This window comes from Solanum stenotomum, chromosome 7 (genome assembly GCF_019186545.1).
Source record: "Solanum stenotomum isolate F172 chromosome 7, ASM1918654v1, whole genome shotgun sequence".
Classification (NCBI taxonomy): Eukaryota; Viridiplantae; Streptophyta; class Magnoliopsida; order Solanales; family Solanaceae; genus Solanum; species Solanum stenotomum.
Window position 1 is genome coordinate 25908027 of NC_064288.1, and position 20532 is coordinate 25928558.

Consider the following 20532-nt stretch of genomic DNA (forward strand, 5'->3'; position numbering starts at 1 on the left):
TGACGAAAAAATGTGAAATTTTGATAGTTTAATCGTATCGATATTCTAAGGTGACTGGTGCGATTCGAGAATTTGTTGAGGTGTATTTATGTCTTTTTCTTGATTTTTATATTTTCGAACATTTACGAATTAAATTTTTTGATAATTTTCGAGTAGTCACGAAAAAATGTAAAATTTTGATATTTTATTCTTATTGTTATCTAAGGTGACTGGCGCGATTCGGAATTTTCTTGAGATGTTTTTATGTCTTTTTCTTGATTCTTATATTTTTCGGACATTTAGGAATTAAAAAATTTGATATTTTTCGGACATTCTCGAGAAAATGTAAAATTTTCTTATTTTATTTATATCGATATTCTAAGGTGACTGATGGGATTCTGGAATATTTTGTGGTGTTTTTATTTATTTTTATATTTTTCAAACGTTTACGAATTAAAAATTTTGATATTTTTCGGGCAGTCACGAAAAAATGTGAAATTTTGATATTCTATTTGTTTAGATATTCTAAGGTGACAGGTGCGATTCGAGAATTTTTTGAGGTGTTTTAATGTATTTTTCTTGATTTTTATATTTTTCGGACGTTTACAAATTAATTTTTTTGATATCTTTCATGCAGTCACGAAAAAAGTAAAATGTTGATATTTTATTTATATCGATATTCTAAGGTTACTAGTGTGATTCGTGAATTTTGTGAGTTGTTTTTATGTCTTTATCTTGCCTTTTATATTTTTCTGACGTTTAAGAAAAAAATTGATATTTTTCGAGCAATCACGAAAAAAATTGAAAATTAGATACTTTATCCATATCGATATTTTAAAGTAACTAGTTCAATTCGAGAATATTTTGATGTGTTTTAATGTATTTTTTGGACGTTTACAAATTAAAATTTTTGTTATTTTTCGGATAGTCAGGAAAAAATGTGAAATTTTGATAGTTTAATCTTATAGATATTCTAAGGTGACAGGTGCGATTAGGCAATTTGTTGAGGTGTTCTTATGTCTTTTGCTTGATTTTTATATTTTTCGGACGTTTACGAATTAAAAATTTTGATATTTTTCGGTTAATCACGAAAAAATGTAAAATTTGGATATTTTATTACTATTGATATTCTAAGGTGACTGATGCGGTTCAGGAGTTTTTGAGGTATTTTTATGTCTTTTTCTTGATTCTTATATTTTTCAAATGTTTACGAATTAAACTTTTTTATATTTTTCGGACAGTCACGAAAAAATGTAAAATTTAGAAATCTTATTCGTATCGATATTTTAAAGTGACTGGTGCTATTCGGGAATTTGTTGACGTGTTTGTAAGTCTTTTTCTTTATTTTATATTTTTCGTACATTTACGAATTAATATTTTTTGATATTTTTTGGGCAGTCACGGAAAAATGTAAAAATTTGATATTTTATTTGTATTGATATTATAAGGTGACTGGTGCGATTCGAGAATTTTTTGAGGTGTTTTTATGTATTTTTATTTATTTTTATATTTTTCAGACGTTTACGAATTAAAAATTTTGATATTTTTTGGGCAATCACGAAAAAATGTGAAATTTTGAAATTCTATTCGTTTCGATATTCTAAGGTGACTGGTGCGATTCGAGAAATTTTTTAGGTGTTTTGATGTCTTTTTTTTTTATCTTTATATTTTTTGGACGTTTACAAACTAAAATTTTTGATAATTTTCAGGCAGTCAGGAAAAAAGTAAAAATTTGATATTTTATTTGTATCGATATTCTAAGTTGACTGGTGCGATTCGTGAATTTTTGAGGTGTTTTTATTTCTTTATCTTGCTTTTTATATTTTCTGACATATATGGAAAAAAAATTGATATTTTTCGGGCAATCACGAAAAAAATTGATATTTTTCGGGCAATCACGAAAAAATTGAATTTTTGATATTTTATTCATATCGATATTCTAATGTAACTAGTATAATTCGAGAATATTTTGATGTGTTTTTATATATTTTTCGGACGTTTACGAATTAAATTTTTTGTTATTTTTCGGATAGTCACGAAAAAATGTGAAATTTTATTATTTTAATCGTATAGATATTCTAAGGTGACTGGTGCGATTCGAGAATTCGTTGAGGTGTCTTTATGTCTTTTTCTTGACTTTTATATTTTTCGGACGTTTACGAATTAAAATTTTTGATATTTTTCTGGTAGTCACAAAAAACTGCAAAAATTGTGATATTTTTTTTGTATTGATATTCTCATATTACTGATATTGTTCAGGAATTTTTGAGGTATTTTTATGTCTTTTTCTTGATTCTTTTTTTTTGCGACGTTTACGAATTAAAATTTTTGATATTTTTTGGGCAGTCACGAAAAAATTTAAAATTTTGAAATACTATTAGTATCGATATTTTGAGGTTACTGGTGCGATTTTGGAATTTTTTGAGGTGTTTTTATGTCTTTTTCTTGATTTTTATATTTTTCGGATGTTTACGAATTAATAATTTTGATATTTTTCGGGCAAGCACGAAAAAATGTAAGAATTTTATATTTTATTTGTATCGATATGATAAGGTGACTGGCGCGATTCGGGAATTTTTTGAGATATTTTTATGTAATTTTCTTGATTCTTATATTTTTCAGACGTTTACGTTTTAAAATTTTCGGAAAAGTGCCTAAAATTCCCCTTAACTATGCAAATTGGTACAAAATTACCTTTCTTCTATCTTTCAGGCCTAAAATGTCCTTGCCGTCAACCTTTTGAGTCTATTTTACCCTCATCTTTAACAATCCAAATTCATTAATGATTTGTCACTATTTTATTGGCTACCCTAATAATTAATTTAACTAGTTTAAAAACCCATATACCCATATAAAAAAGCCCAACCCGTTTTTAACCCAGATCGTTTAACCTAGCTTTGATCTTCTTCTTCGCTGTCATCTTTTTCTTCTTTGTTGTCGTCAATCGTCATGCTCTTCTTCTTCGTTGTCGTCATCTTCTTCCTCCTCTCTTTTTTAAAATAAAAACTAATTTATTGAATCATTTCAAATTGGAACATTGTTAATTTGATCAAGTTAAAAAAACAGAACTCCAAGGAACATAATGAAGACATAAAAACTAGTATTATTACTCTAAATTCTTGAAGATCTACCCGTTTTTATTATCACTTTGTCCACCACTACCAGGGGGAACAGGAGCTGTGGCCTTTTTTCCATGCCACCAGAAGAAATAGTCAAATTTAATGTGCCTGTAGATTTCAAATTGTCAAATCAAACTTATGCTCCACTGGTGTACTGTCTTTCACCGTTGGTCCAACTTGCCACACCTGATTCACCGTGGTCATATTTGACGGTAGTACCAAAGTGGCCAATATTTGCATGACGCCATTAGAGTACTCTGCTTTAGAAATCAAAACTTTAAACGAAAGTTTATCAGTTTGTGTAATCGATTTATACAAAGTAAGATTGTAAGTATTAACAATCATGGATCCATTTGAAGCTTAAATGCGATAAGGCATTGAGGCCGATCACGGACTGCTGAATTGGGTTAATTCCCCATGAAATCCAGCCATTAGAAGAATGCAGAGGAGCAACGAAAGCAATTGAAAGTGTCGAATTTGTTCAATCGTAAGTCCAGTGAACAGAAGATTTCTGAGAAGGGAGATCAGTGCAGTCGGCGAAATGAGTATTATCGAAGATCAGCGCCTGAGAAGATGAGCAATTGCTTGATATTGCAAGGGAAATTAGGAGAAATGCGATGAGGAAGATGAAATGAAGATGGAGAAGAGAGGCCATTTTTGCAGTTCCTCCTCTTTTTCGTTGTCATCATTCTCTTCTTGATTTTCTCCATCTTCATCGCCTTTATCTCCTCCTGATTCTTGATTTCCACTTTCATTTTGTTCAGAATTTTGATGATTCACATTATCCCGATCCTGCATTTTGTCACTCTTCTTCTTCTTCGTTGCCATTTTCATCATCTTGGTGTTTTCCTTTTCGTCCTTCCTCTATTTTTTCCTATTTTTTATCAGTACCTCCATTTTCAGGAACTATTTCTCCTGAAGCTAACATTTTTTCTATTTATTTTTTTTTGTGGAGAGGATCAAAGTTGGGATGAAAGTTGGGTTGTCTAACACAGGTGGGGCTTTTTTAGGTGGGTATATGGGTTTTTTAATTAGTTAAATTAATTATTAGGGTAGCCATTAAAATAGTGACATGCCATTCATGAATTTGGGTTGTTAAAGATGAGGGCAAAATAGAGTCAAAAGGCTGAGGGCAAGGGAATTTTAGGCCCGAAAGGTAGAAAAAGGTTAATTGTGTATCAATTCGTATAGTTGAGGGGTATTTTAGGCCCTTTTTCATAAAATTGTTGATATTTTTTGGACAGTCACGAAAAAATCTAAAATGTTGATATTTTATTAGTATTGATATTCTAAGGCAACTGGTGTGATTCGGGAGTTTTTTGATGTTTTTTTATGTCTTTTTCTTCCTTTTTATATTTTTCGGATGTTTTCGAATTTAAATATTAGATATTTTTTGAGTAGTTACGAAAAAATATAAAATTTTGATATTTTATTTGTATCGATACTCTAAAGTGACTAGTGTGATTTGGGAATTTTTTGTGGTGTTTTCATGTTTTTTTCTTGATTTTTATATTTTTTTTGGACGTTTACATTGAAATTTTTGATATTTTTCAGGCAGTGACGAAAAAAGTAAAATTTTGATATTCTATTAGTATCGATATTCTAAAGTGGCCGGTGCGACTTAGGAATATTTTGAGGTGTTTTATGTATTTCTCTTGATTTTTATATTTTTCAAACATTTATGAATTTAAATTATTGATATTTTTCGAGCAGTCACTAAAATAAGAGAAATTTTGATATTTATTCATTTCAATATTCTAAGGTTACTGGTGCGATTCGGGAATTTTTTAAGGTGTTTTATGTCTTTTTCTTAATTTTATATTTTTTGGAAGTTTATGAATTAAATTTTTGAAATTTTTCGGGAAGTCACAAAAAAATGTAAACTTTTGAAAAATTTTATTGTCACTCACGATAAAATGTAAAATTTTGATAATTTATTCGTAACGATATTCTAAGGTGAATGGCGGGATTCGGGAATTTTTTGAGGTGTTTTTCTATCTTTTTATTGATTTTTATAATTTTTGGACATTTACGAATTAAAAATTTTGATATTTTTCTGGTAGTGAGGAAAAAATGCAAAAAAAATTGATATTCTATTCATATCCATATTGAAAGTTGACTGGTGCGATTTAGGAATTTTTTGAGTTGTTTCTATGTACTTTTTTGGTTTTTCTGGTATTTTTCAGACGTTTATGAATTAAAATTTTTGATATTATTTCGACCAGTCGCGAAAAAATGTAAAATTTTAATATTTTATTGCATCAATATTCAAAAGTTATTGATGCGATTCGGGATTTTGTTTTGAGGTGTTTTATGTCTTTTTTCTTGATTTTTATATTATTTGGGAGTTTACGAACTAAATTTTTGAAATTTCTCGGGCACTCACGATAAAATGTAAAATTTTGAAATTTTATTCGTATCGATATTTTAAGGTGACTAGTGCGATTTTGGAATTTTTTGAGGTGTTTTTTTTATATTTTTTGTACGTTTACGAAAATGTAAAGTTTTGATATGTTATTCGTATCGATATTCTAAGGTGACTGGTGCAATACAAAAAAAATTTCAGATGTTTTTATGTACTTTTCTTGATCGTTATATTTTCGGATGTTTATGAATTATTTTTTTATATATTTTTCGAGAAGTCATGAAACAGGTGGAATTTTGATATTTTATTTGTATTAATATTCTAAGGTGACTGCTGCGATTCGGGAATCTTTAAGTTGTTTTTATGTATTTTTCAGGATTTTAATATTTTTCGAACGTTTACGAATAATTTTTTTTATATTTATCGGGTAATAATGAAAAAATGTAAATTTTTTATATTATATTCGTATCGATATTTCAAAGTGACTGGTGCAATTCGTGATTTTTTTAATGTGTTTTTATGTCTTTTTCTCATTTTTTATATTTTCAGACGTTTACGAATTAAAATTTTCATATTTTATTCGCATCGATATTCTAACCTGACTGGTGCGATTCAGGAATTTTTTGAGTTGTTTTGTCATACTTTTCTTGATTCTTATATATTTCAAACGTTTACGAATTAAACATTTTGATATTTTTTGGGCGGTCACGAAAAAATGTAAAAGTTTGATATTTTATTCGTATCGATATTCTAAGGTGACTTGTGCGATTCGAGATTTTTTTCTGGTGTTTTCATGTCTTTTTCTTTATTTTTATATTTTCAGACGTTTACGAATTACATTTTTTTATATTTTCAAGTAGTGGCAAAAAAATGTAAAATTTTGATATTTTATTCGTATCGATATTCTAAGGTGACTGGTGCGATTCAAGATTTATTTATTTTTATATTTTTTTAAACATTTACGAATTAAATTTTTTGATATTTTTCGAGCAGTCACGAAAAAATGTGAAATTTTGACATTTTATTCGTATCAATATTCTAAAGTTACTAGTACAATTCGAGAATTTTTTGCGGTGTTTATGTTTTTTTCTTGATTTTCATATTTTTCAAAAGTTTATGAATTAATGTTTTTAAATTTTTCAGGAAGTCATTAAAAAATGTAAAATTTTGAAATTTTATTCGTATCGATATTCTATGGTGACTGGTTGGATTCAAGAATTTATTGAGATGTTTTTATGTCTTTTTCTTGATTTTTATAATTTTCAGACGTTTATGATTTAAAAGTTTTGATATTTTTCAAGAAGTGACGAAAAATATAAATTTTTGATATTTTATTCGTATCAATATTCTAAGGTGACTGGTGCGATTCAGGAATTTTTTGAGGTGTTTTTATGTAATTTTCTAGTTTTTGTGGCATTTTTCAACGTTTACGACTTAAAAATTTTAATATTTTTTTGAGCAGTCATGAAAAAATAGGAAATTTTGATATTTTATTCGTATGGATATTCTAAGGATACTGATGCGATTCGAGAATTTTTGAGGTGTTTTATTTTTCTCTCTTGATTTTTAAATTTTTCAGAAATTTAGGAATTAAATTTTTGAAATTTTTTGGGCACTTACGAAAAATGTTAAATTTTGAAATTTTATTCATATCGATAATTTAAGGTGACTGATGTGATTTGGGAATTTTTTTAGGTGTTTTTATGTCTTTTTCTTGATTTTTTATTTTTCGTACATTTACGAATTATTATTTTTGATATTTTTCGGGATATCACGAAAAAATGTAAAATTTTAATATTTTATTTGTATCAATATTCTAAGGTGACTGGTGCGATTCGAGAATTTTTTGTGGTGTTTTTATGTACTTGTCTTGATCTTTATATTTTTCAGACATTTATTAGTTAAATTTTTTTATACATTTTGGGCAGTGATGAAAAATGTGAAATTTTGATATTTTATTTGTATCAATATTCTAAGATGACTAGTGCAATTAAGGAATTTTTTAAGGTGTTTTTATGTATTTTTTAAGATTTTTATATTTTTGGGATTTTTACGAATTATAATTTTGATATTTTTTGGGGAGTCATGAAAAAATGTAAAATTTTGATATTTTATTACTATCGATATTCTAAGGTTACTGGTGCTATTCGAGAATATTTTGATGTGTTTTTATGTCTTTTTCTTGTATTTTATATTTTTCAGATGTTAATGACTAATTATTTTTTATTATTTTCGGGTAGTCACAAAAAAATGTAAAACTTTGATAATTTGTTCGTATCTATATTCTACGATAACTGGTACCATTCAAGAATTTTTTGAATAGTTTTTATCTCTTTTTCTTAATTTTTATACTTGTCGCACGTTTACTAATTAAAATTTTTGATATTTTTCGGGGAGTCATGACAAAATATAAAATTTTGATATTTTATTCGTATCGATACCCTAAGGTGATTGGTGCGATTCAGACATTTTTTGAGGTGTTTTTATGTCTTTTTCTTGATTTTTATAATTTTCAGACTCTCATGAATTAAAACTTTTGATATATTTCAGGCAGTGACGAAAAAATGTAATAAATTTGATATTCTATTCGTATCGATATTAAGGTGACTGGTGCGATTCATGTATTTTTTGAGGTGTTTTTATGTACTTTTCTGGTATTTTTAGAACGTTTACGAATTAATTTTTTTTATATTATTTCGAGCATTCACGAAAAAATGTAAATTTTTGATATTTTATTTGTTTCAATATTCTAAGGCTATTGATGCTATTTGGGAATTTTTTAGATGTTTTTTATGTCTTTTTCTTGATTTTAATTTTTTTGGACGTTTACGATTTAAAAAATTTAATATTTTTCGGGAAGTCATGAAAAGATGTTAAGTTTTGATATTTTATTCGTATCGATATTCAAAAGTGACTGGTGCGATTCGGGAATTTTTTGTGGCGTTTTTATGCCTTTTTTTATTTTTATATTTTTCGAACATTTACGAATTAATATTTTTGATTTTTTGGGCACTTACGAAAAATGTAAAATTTTGATATTGTATTCGTATCGATATTCTAAGGTGACTGGTGCAATTCGGAAATTTTTTAGGTGTTTTTAAGTACTTTGCTTGTTTTTTATATTTTTCCGACGTTTACAAAATATAATTTTTAATATTTTTGGGGCAGTCTTGAAATTTTTTTAAATTTTGATATTTTATTCGTATAGATATTCTAACGTAACTAGTGTGATTCTAGAATTTTTTAAGGTGTTTTTATATTTTTTTCTTGATTTTTATATTCTTCGGACGTTTACGAATTAACTTTTTTGATATTGATCGGGTAATCACAAAAATGTAAAATGTTGATATTTTATCGTATTGATCTTCTAAGGTGATTGGTGCAATTCGAGAATTTTTGAGGTGTTTTTATGTCTTTTTGTTGATTTCTATTTTTTTTTTTGGCATTTATGAATTAATATTTTAAATATATTTCGGGCAGTCAAGAAAAATTTAAAATTTTGATATTCTATTTGTATCGATACTCTAAGGTTACTGGTGCGATTTGAGAATTTTTTTGTGTGTTTTTATGTCTTTTCTTGCTTTTTATATTTTTCGGACGTTTAGAGATTAAAAAAATGATACATTTCGAGCAGTCACGAAATAAACGTAACATTTTCATATTTTATTCGTATCAATATTCTAAGCTGACTAGTGCAATTCAAGAATTTTTTGAGGTGTTTTTAAGTATTTTTCTTGATTTTTATATTTTTCGAATGTTTACTATTTAAGCTTTTTGATATTTTTTGAGAAGTCATGAAAAAATGTAAATATTTGATATTTTATTCGTATTGAAATTAAAAGGTGACTTGTGCAATTCAAGAATTTTTTTGAGGTGTTTTTATGTCTTTATCTTGCTTTTTATATTTTTTTGATGTTTACGAATTAAAATTTTTGATATTATTCGGGCAATCACGAATTTTTTTAAATTTTGTTATTTTATTGACATTGATAATCTAAGTTAACTGGTGCAATTCGAGAATATTTAGAGGTGTTTTTGTAATGACTTGAAAAGTTGACTTTGGTCAACCTTCTTGGAAGTCGTGCTCAGATGAAAATTCTGACTGCTAGGTTAGCTTCGGAAGATCGATTTTGGTCTAGAACGACCCTTTGTTCACTTCCCGAGACTTTAGATAGCAGTTGTGGAATCTGGCTCAAAACGATACTGGGTGTGGGACCCACTTTTCATCGAAGCGAGCTCCAAATGGAAATTCCGCCTTCACCGTTGAGTCCGAAATATCATTTCCAATCAGATTCCATATAAGGTTTGTATTTTTCCGACTCCGAACGAGTCCGAAACATCGAAATTTAAGTTTGAAGGGTTGTAGAATTTTGACGCGGCGGTGACGTGGCAGAGCCACGTGACGACACGTGGCAGAGGTGGAAATTTCCAGATTTTTAAGAACGAATTTCGTCCAAATTTTTGTTCAACTTCAAATTGAGATTGCTCCTTCATTTTTAATCCAAATTAAGTGATTCAAAAGGCAAACTTCAAGAGAATTTCGAGGGGAATCTAGCGGTGATCTCGAAAACGCGAGGGGAGGCTTCGTTGAGGTAAGAAATCAATTTTTAGCCACTGCCAGTGTGATTTTCGGATGTTTTGTTGTTGAATTTTTGAAATGTGAGATCTTGATCATCGTAAGTCCGTTTTGAGTCATTCTTGTGGCTAACTTGTAGAGTTTTTCGCAAGGATCGTCGTGGTATAATCTGTTTGGGTTGAAAGGGTCTCGTTTTTCCGGAAATTGATGATGAAAGGGCTGTCCTTTTTAATTATTGTGGCTGATTTGCGGTGTTGTGGGCATCTGTTTGTGCTAAAATTTTGGGATATTAGTTTAGTAAGGTAGTTGGGACGTTTCCACGGATTCGATTTTGAGATTCTAAGTGTGGGCCCCACAATCCCGTTTTAGACCCGATTTTGGGTCCGTCTCCGAAAAATATAATTTTAGTGTCAATATATTCGTAATGACGAGGTGATTAACCTTTTGTTAGTGGGGAAGCATTTGGAGACCGTTCGGAGAGGAAAAGATCCGGTACCGTGAGTTGGAGCACGCGTGATCGGCTTTCAGGTAGGCTATGGTTTTCTCTCGTGAGATTGAGCATGTTTAGGCAATTGTTTATTGATTTGCTTGAGTATGGAGGGGTTCGGGTGTCGAGCATGCTAAATTTCTATAATTCCTGCCTTAGACCTTATTTCGGGAAAGTGTTGGATTATGACAGCATGTCTCTTGATATTATTGAATAGCCATATCTGGTGGTGTATATGATAATATTGATTTGAAGTATGTTTGGCCTTAGTCTAGGCTTAGACTAGTGTTGCCATAGACTTGCGAGATTTCGGATGTCGTTGGGCAGTAGAACTTTTTCCGACGTCGTTTCGGACGGTTAGCTCCTTGTAGACTGATATAGCAGACTTGAGTCTGATAGTCGGTAACTCAGCTTATGACCTTGTATCCATAATGCCCTGCTTTTATATCGGCTACAAATACCCGGTTAAAGTCCGTGGTCTAGCTTACTCATTATTGGATACTTCCTCGGCGATTTGGGGTATATGAGGGTCGGACTAAAAGGATTATTTATGGTAATCGGTTTGGTGATATTTCCCGCGACGGATGGTTGGATATTGATTCTTAGCTACAGTACCCGGTTAGAGTCCGTGGTCCAGCTTACTTTTTCCAGGCTTAGCTACAGTACCCGGTTCGAGTCCGTGGTCCAGCTTACCTGTGATCTGGTTTCAGCTACAGTACCCGGTTAGAGTCCGTGGTCCAGCTCATTTATGTCCAGGTTTAGCTACAGTACCCGGTTCGAGTCCGTGGTCCAGCTTACCTGTGATCTGGTTTCAGCTACAGTACCCGGTTAGAGTCCGTGGTCCAGCTCATTTATGTCCAGGCTTAGCTACAGTACCCGGTTCGAGTCCGTGGTCCAGCTTACCTGTGATCTGGTTTCAGCTACAGTACCCGGTTAGAGTCCGTGGTCCAGCTCATTTATGTCCAGGCTTAGCTACAGTACCCGGTTCGAGTCCGTGGTCCAGCTTACCTGTGATCTGGTTTCAGCTACAGTACCCGGTTAGAGTCCGTGGTCCAGCTCATTTATGTCCAGGCTTAGCTACAGTACCCGGTTCGAGTCCGTGGTCCAGCTTACCTGTGATCTGGTTTCAGCTACAGTACCCGGTTAGAGTCCGTGGTCCAGCTCATTTATGTCCAGGCTTAGCTACAGTACCCGGTTCGAGTCCGTGGTCCAGCTTACCTGTGATCTGGTTTCAGCTACAGTACCCGGTTAGAGTCCGTGGTCCAGCTCATTTATGTCCAGGCTTAGCTACAGTACCCGGTTCGAGTCCGTGGTCCAGCTTACCTGTGATCTGGTTTCAGCTACAGTACCCGGTTAGAGTCCGTGGTCCAGCTCATTTATGTCCAGGCTTAGCTACAGTACCCGGTTCGAGTCCGTGGTCCAGCTTACCTGTGATCTGATTTTGGCTACAGCACCCGGTTCGAGTCCGTGGTCCAGCCCACCCGTGCCCGACCTTTGGCTACAGCACCCGGTTCGAGTCCGTGGTCCAGCCCATATAGGTTGACTCATTAGCTATAGTACCCGGTTCGAGTCCGTGGTCCAGCTTGCACGTGGTGTATTCCCAATTCCTCACTAAAGCTTCAGTTTAGTCTTGATTACTCTCATCTGCAGGTTGAGGTTTTGGAGGTTGGAGAGATTCCGGTTAAAGTCCGGGACGTAATGAGATCTTGGAATATGATTGGGAATGGTTCAGTTACAAGTCCGGAAATTGGTAATATTGTGATAGACCTTCTAGCTCCATTATTTTACTTCAACTGTCGGTCCATCTGCCGGGCTTATGGGGGTCCGTGCAGGTGGTTTCTTTTATTGTGCACGAGCGTACCCGTCGGGTTTATGGGAGCCCGGCGGAGTTAGTTAGATTGCTTGTCTTTGTTGCCTGTACGCTCGTGTACATACCCCCCATTTACTACTCTTTGCACTTGATGTGACCCTTTATTCGCATTTCAGTTTACTTTTGCTTATCTTGCTCAGTCGGCCGATGATGCCTACTGGGTACCTGTTGTTTTGGTACTCATGCTACGCTCTGCATCTATTTCGTGATGCAGGTCCGAGCACTAGTAGCCAGCGTTGATCGAGCTTGGAGTAGACTTATCCGGAGACGGGGGTGAGCACACGGCGTTTTGTACTATTTCAGTCTCCATCTGTATATATAGATTGTCTTTTTCCTTTCGAGACAGTCCAGTCTCTGTTGTCCGGTTTTAGGACTTGTACTCATTTTGTAGTAGCTCTGTACTAGTGACTTCCAGGTTCTGGGAGGGATCTTTATTTGTATATATGTTTTTGGTTGGCTTCTGTCTGTTTATATTGTTATTTGCCTACTCTTGTTTAATTTCTACCCTCAGACCCATTACTTGTTGTTCCGGGTTACTGGTCGGCTTACCTGCTGGTGGGTTATTGTAGGTGCCATCATGACTTGAGAAATCGGGTCGTGACAGTTTTTAAGTATTTTCGCACGTTTACGAATTAAATTTTTTGATATTTTTCAGGTAATCACAAAAAATATGAAATTTTGATATGTTAATCGTATCGATATTCTTAGGTGACTGGTGCGATTTGAGAATTTGTTGAGGTATTTTTATTTCTTTTTCTTGATTTTAATATTTTTCGAACGTTTACGAATTAAATTTTTTGATATTTTTCGGGCAATCAAGAAAAAATGTAAGATTTTGGTATGTTATTGGTATCGATATTCTATGGTGGCTGATGCGGTTCAAGAATTTTTGAAGTGTTCTTATGTCTTTTTCCTGATACTTATATTTTTCGGACGTTTTCGAATTAATTTTTTTTTATATTTTCCAGGCAATCAAGAAATAATGTAAAATTTTAAAATTTTATTCGTATCGATATTTTAAGGTTACTGGTGCGATTTGGGATTTTTTGAGGTATTTTTATGTCTTTTTTCTTGATTTTGCTATTTTTCGGACGTTTACGAATTAATATTTTGGATATTTTTCGGGTAGTCACAAAAAAATGTAAAAATTTGATATTCTATTTGTATCGATATTCTAAGGTGACTAGTGCGATTCAGGAATTTTTTGTGGTGTTTTTCATGTCTTTTTCTTGATTTTTATATTTTTCACACGTTTGCAAATTAAAATTTTTGATATTTTTCTGGCAGTGACGAAAAAATGTAAAATGTTGATATTTTATTCGTATTAATATTCTAAGGTGACAGGTGCGATTCAAGAATTTTTTAAGGTGTTTTTATGTACTTTTCTTGATTTTTATATTTTTCAAATGTTTATGACTGAAATGTTTTGATATTTTTTGAGCAGTCACGAAAAAATGTGAAACTTATAGATCTTTTTTGTATCGTTATTCTAAGGTTACTGGTGTGATTCGGGAATTTTTTGAGGTGTTTTATGTCTTTTTGTTGATATTTATATTTTTTGGAAGTTTACAAATTGAAATTTTTCATATTTTATGGGCAGTCATTAAAAAATGTGAAATTTGTATATTTTATTAGTATAGATATTCTAATGTAACTGATGCAATTCGAGAATTTTTTGAGGTGTTTTAATGTCTTTTTCTTTATTTTTATATTTTTCGGACGTTTACGAATTAAAATTTTTGATACTTTTCGGGAATTCTCGAAAAAATGTGAATTTTTATATTTTATTAGTATCGATATTCTAAGGTGATTGGTGCGAATTAGAAATTTTTGGAGGTATTTTTATGTCCTTTTCATGATTTTTATATTTTTCGGACGTTTACGAATTAAAATTCTTGATATTTTTCGAACACTCAAAAAAAAAATTGAAATTTTTATATTTTATTCACATCGATATTCTAATTTAACTGGTGCGATTCAGGAATTTTTGAGGTGTTTTCATGTCTTTTTCTTGATTTTTATATTTTTCGGACATTAAAGAATTAAAAAAATTGATATATTTCGTACTGTCAAGAAAATATGTACAATTTTGATATTTTATTGGTATCAATATTCTAAGTACCTGGTGCGATTCGAAATTTTTTGAGGTGTATTAATGTCTTTTTCTTGATTTTATTATTTTTTCGGAAGTTTATGAATTAAAACTTTTGATATTTTTCGGACATTCACATAAAAATACAAAATTTTAAAATTTTATATGTATTAATATTCTAAAGTGACTGGTGCGATATGGGAATTTTTTGAAGTATTTTTATGCACTTTTCATTATTTTTATATTTTTTTGAAGTTTATGAATAAATATTTTTGATATTGTTCGAGTAGTCATGAAAAAATGTAAAATTTTGATATTTTATTCGTATCGATATTCTAAGATGACTTGTGCTATTCATGAATTTTTTGAGGTGTTTATATTTCTCTTTCTAGATTTTTCATTTTTTCGGACGTTGACGAATTAAATTTTTTGATATTTTGAAAGCATTCACGAAAAAATGTAAAATTTTGATATTTTATTCATATCAATATTCTAAGGTGACTAGTGCGATTCGGGAATTTTTTGAGGTGTTTTTATGTACTTTTCTTGATTTTTAAATTTTTCGGACAATTACAAATTAATTTTTTTGATATCTTCTCTGGCAGTTACGAAAAAATGTGAAATTTTTATATTTTATTTGTATCGATATTCTAAGGTGACTAGTGTGATTCGAGAATTTTTTTATTTGTTTTTTTGGTGTTTTTCTTGATTTATATATTTTTCAGACGTTTATGAATTAAATTTTTTGATATTTTTTGGGAAGTCACGCAAAAATATAATATTTTGATATTTTATTCATATAGATATTCTAAGTTGACTGGTGCGATTCGGGATTTTTTTAGGTGTTTTTATATCTTTTTCTCGATTTTTATATTTTTCAAATGTTTACAAATTAAAATAATTGATACTTTTTGGGAATTCACGAAAAAATCTATTATTTTGATATTCTATTTGTATCGATATTCTGAGGAGACTGGTGCGATTCGATAATTTTTTGAGGTGTTTTTATGTACTTTTCTTGATTTATATATTTTTCAGACATATACGAATTAAAAATTTTGATATTTTTTCGGGCAGTCAGGAAAAATGGGAAATTTTAATATTTTATTCGTATCGATATTCTAAGGTGACTAGTGCAATTTGAGATTTTTTTGAGGTGTTTTTTATGTCTTGTTCTTGATTTTTATATTTTTCGGACGTTTACGAATCAAATTTTTTGATATTTTTCCGACAGTCAGGAAAAAATATAAAATTTTGATATGTTAATATTCTAAGGTGACTGGTGCGATTTTGAAATTTTTTGAAGTGTTTTTAGGTACTTTTCTTATTTTTTTATCTTACGGACGTCTACGAATTAAAATTCTTGATATTTTATGAGCAGTCGCGAAAAATTGTGAAATTTTTATATCCTATTCGTATCGAAATTCTAAGGTGACTGGTGTGATTCGAGATTTTTTTTGACGAGTTATTATGACTTTTTCTATATTTCAGGCAATTGCGAATTAAAATTTTTGATATTTTTCGGGTAGTCATGAAAAAATGTAAAATTTTGATAATCTATTCGTTTTTCTATTCTAAGGTGACTGGCGCGATTCGAAAAAAATTTCATGTGTTTTTATGTATTTTTCTTTATTTGATATTTTTCGGACGTTTACGAATTAAATTTTTTGATATTTTTTGGGCAGTCACAAAAAATGTGCAATTTTTATATTTTATTCGTATAGATATTCTAAGGTGACTGGTGCGATTCGAGAATTTTTGGAGGTGTTTTTATGTATTTTTCTTGATTTTTATATTTTTTGGGCTTTTACGAATTAATTTTTTGATAGTTTTTGGGCATCCACGAAAAAATGTGAAATGCTGATATTTTGTACGTATCGATATTCTAAGGTGACTGGTGGGATTCGGTAATTTTTTGAGGTGTTTTTATGTCTTTTTCTTGATTTTTACATTTTTCAGACGTTTACGAATTAATTTTTTTGATATTTTATGGGAAATCACAAAAATTGTAAAATTTTGATACTTTATTTATATCGATATTCTAATGTAACTGGTGCGATTCATAAATTTTTTTGAGGTGTTTTTATGTCTTTTTCTTGATTTTCACATTTTTCGGACGTTTTCGAATTACAATATTTGTTATTTTTTGGTCCGTCACGAAAAAATTCATAATTTTGATATCTTATTCTTATCGATATTCTAAGGTGACTTGGTGATTTGAAATTTTTTTGAGGTGTTTTTATGTACTTTTCTTTGATCTTATATTTTTCGGACGTTTACGAATTAACATTTTTGATATTTTTCAAGAAATGACGAAAAAATGAGAAATTTTGATATTTTATTTGTATAGACATTATAAGGTGACTCGTCCGATTTGAGAATTTTTTGAGGTGTTTTTATGTACTTTTCTAGATTCTTATATTTTTCGGACGTTTACAAATTCAAATTATTGATATTATTCGTGTAGTCACGAAAAAATGTTAAATTTTGATATTTTATTCGTATCGATATTCTAAGGTGACTGGTGCTATTCGAAATTTTTTGTGGTGTTTTTATGTACTTTTCTTGATTTTTATATTTTTCGGATGTTTACGAATTAAAAATTTTGATATTTTTCGGGCAGTCACGAAAAAAATGTAAATTTTTGATATTTTATTGTATCGATATTCTAGCGTGACTAGTGCTATTCGAGAATTTTTTGAAGTCTTTTCATGTCTTTTTCTTGATTTTTATATTTTTTGGACGTTTACGAATTAAATTTTTTGAGCAGTCACAAAAAAACTTAAATTTTGATACTTTATTCGTATCGATATTCTAAGGTGACTGGTGCGATTTGAGAATTTTTTGTGGTGTTTCTAGATTCTTATATTTTTTGGACGTTTACGAATTAAATTTTTTGATATTTTTCAGGCAGTCACGAAAAAAACGTAAAATTTTGATAATTCATTCGTATCAATATTTTAAGGTGACTGGTGCGATTCGGGAATTTTTTGAGGTGTTTTTATGTATTTTTCTTGATATTTATATTTTTCAGACGTTTTCAAATTAAAATTCTTGATATTTTTTGATAAGTCACGAAAATATGTGAAATATTGATATTTTATTCGTATTGATATTCTAAGGTGTCTGGTGCAATTCGTTAATTTTTTTAGGTGTTTTTTTTTTTTATCTTTTTCTTGATTTTTATATTTTCGAACGGTTTTGAATTAAAATATTTGATATTTTTTAAGCAGTCACGAAAAAATGTATAATTTTGATATCTTATTCGTATCGATATTCTAAGGTGACTGGTGCGATTCGAGAATTTTTTGAGGTGTTTTTATGTACTTTTCTTGATTTTTGGTATTTTAACTCCTAGGCTGCCACCCATAATTATATAGATTGGGATCGGCCCATGCTAGGTATTTTAACCCCTGAGCTGCCACCCATAATTATATAGATTCACTTTACCTTGTCTTTTTAATCTTTGAGATTGTTCTTTTGATGTTCATGACTCTTTTGAGATTTAGGACTATATACTAGTGATGTGGACAAATTAATTGAGGCAGAAAACAATAATATAGGAAAAAAATTTGTTGTGCTACTTAGGAACCTATATGACTAGTGAACTTCATTTGGGCACAAAGAACATATACAGGTGATTCACGAAGGTGTGTGGCAACTACTTTACATGTAGCAAATGATTCATAAGATGTATAGTAGTTGAACAAGTAATTCTTCTTACAAGATGCTTCATTAAATCACGTTTGAACATTTCACATGGGGTGTACGATAACTTAGCACTTAGTAGAGACTGTAACTTCTCAAATGTAGAGGCAAGGACTATATAAGATCATATGTTTGCTAAACACTTAGTATACAATATCAAATGATAGAGTACATAAACATTCAAACTAATGAAGCCCGTGACAGAACCCAAATAAGGGTTGTACATTCCACGTAAGGGGACATAAAATGAACAATGGACATAATATGTGTCCGACATATAAAAACATGTAACATGTATAATGTAAGATCTAATTGACTCAATGAACTTCATTTGACTTGGTGGATAACTCATGAAACTTAATGTTTAAAGTACCTTTGTCAACTAGTACTTGGAAGAATAAACACACCAATATTGGATAATGAACACGTATAGAAGTAGTCTGACATATTTTGAGAACTTGGACTATATAAGGTAGACCATTAGCTACATTGGAGATTGTACACCCTCACATTGTATCTTTTACCATGAGGATCACTTAGAGATCTCAATTTGTTAGTACACAGAATATAGGACTTCATGCCAAAAGATATGAGATCTAATAGCCTTACATACCTTGTCTCCCGACTAATACTATGTGGTACCATAAATCAGTCTTTCGTTTGAGGCGTTACTCTGCATTAATGGCAAGTAATAGAGCTAATATTAATGGCTAATAAACAAGGTTGGATCACTTCGACTTACCAAAATTGTAGTCGGGCAGCAAGCTCAAAATTCCTCTACTAATGGTTGTTCTTTTCACTAATTCCTTTATCACCATGTTACACCATTTATGACCCTCCCATGAGGTCATCCGACACTACCTGGGATTTACAACATCCAAAACAGTAAATACACACCTAAGGGGCAGCACGCCCATACAACCCACAATTCAAATGGTGTATCTTTATTTCTTCCCTAAAACATTTCACATGACTTTCTCTTAAGGCTAGCCAATATTACAAATGATAATCTACAAAATATATTGATTACATCACAATTGGGTCAATAAGTCAAGTAATGGACCACTACGACATTATGTCGAACACCTAGCGGGCATAAAGCTCTACAATTCATAAATGGTGTTTCAACACCCAACAGCCTCATACTTACAAACAACACTCTCACTACCATCAATTCACATTTGATCCGCAGCCTGACTCAGACTGTGTGTCATGCTGTGGACCCGAGCTGCCCTAGGCTGTGACTCCCCACTACCTTCTCTAGAACTTTGTGCTCCCTCCTCAGACTAGGAAGAACCATCATGGCTCGAGGAGTCGGACTCATTCAGCACCAGAATAATGTCTAGTTTCTAAATCGGTTGGCGTGTTTCCGCGGTGCCTTTGGTGAGTAATCCTCTAGGGCAGGGTCGAATTCAAACCAATTGAGTTCATTATCCGTTCATTTTTCAATAAGTTGAAGCTGGGCCGACGATGTGGTGGGTTTTGACCTTCGTCCATAAGTTTTGGTATTCATTGGTGGCATAGTACCTGTGGAAAAGTCAGTAGTACCCAAACATATAAAACAAAGCCAGAAATGAATGAAAATAAAACTACGAAACCAAAAGAAAACAGAAAAAAATAATTTGCAAAAATATTTGTTAAAGAATGACAAAAGTCCCACATCGGTGGTTAATGAGATGGGTGGAGGCTTGGGCAATCCTCCTCTCTTTGAGCTAGCTTTTGGGGTGTGAGTTAGGCCTATTACCTAATTTAACATGGTATCAGAGCAGGGCCCATTTCACCTGATGTTGGGACCCCCAAAATCAAAATTGCCCACGCACCAGATGCTAAGCACTGGGCGTGAGGTGGGGTGTTAAGAATGACAAAAGTCCCACATCGGTGGTTAATGAAATGGGTTGACTCCTTATAAGACTTGGGCAATCCTCCTCCCTTTGAGCTAGCTTTTGGGGTGTGAGTTAGGCCTAAGACCTAATTTAACATGGTATCAAAGCAGGGCCCGTCTCACCCGATGTTGGGACCCCCAAAATCAAAATTGTCCACGCACCAGATGCTAAGCACTGGGCGTGAGGTGGGGTGTTAAAGAATGACAAAAGTCCCACATCGGTGGTTAATGAGATGGGTGGACTCCTTATAAGGCTTGGTCAATCTTCCTCCCTTTGAGCTAGCTTTTGGGGTGTGAGTTAGGCCTAAGACCTAATTTAACAATATTCACTGCTTGGTCCTACGATTGGTTCTTACCGATCGTAGAACTTCTATGGGCCGTATGACCCAATCTTACCAAAAGAGGTCAACTTTTTTAGTTGCTGAGGTTGAAATGACTGTTAACTAGTACGGTT

General features: G+C 31.5%; 1 pseudogene; it reads right to left on the bottom strand.

Annotated features, from left to right (window-relative positions):
• Window positions 1-3033: 3033 nt before the first annotated feature.
• On the bottom strand, window positions 3034-3818 carry LOC125871380 (cytochrome b561 and DOMON domain-containing protein At4g12980-like; annotated as a pseudogene).
• Window positions 3819-20532: the final 16714 nt, after the last annotated feature.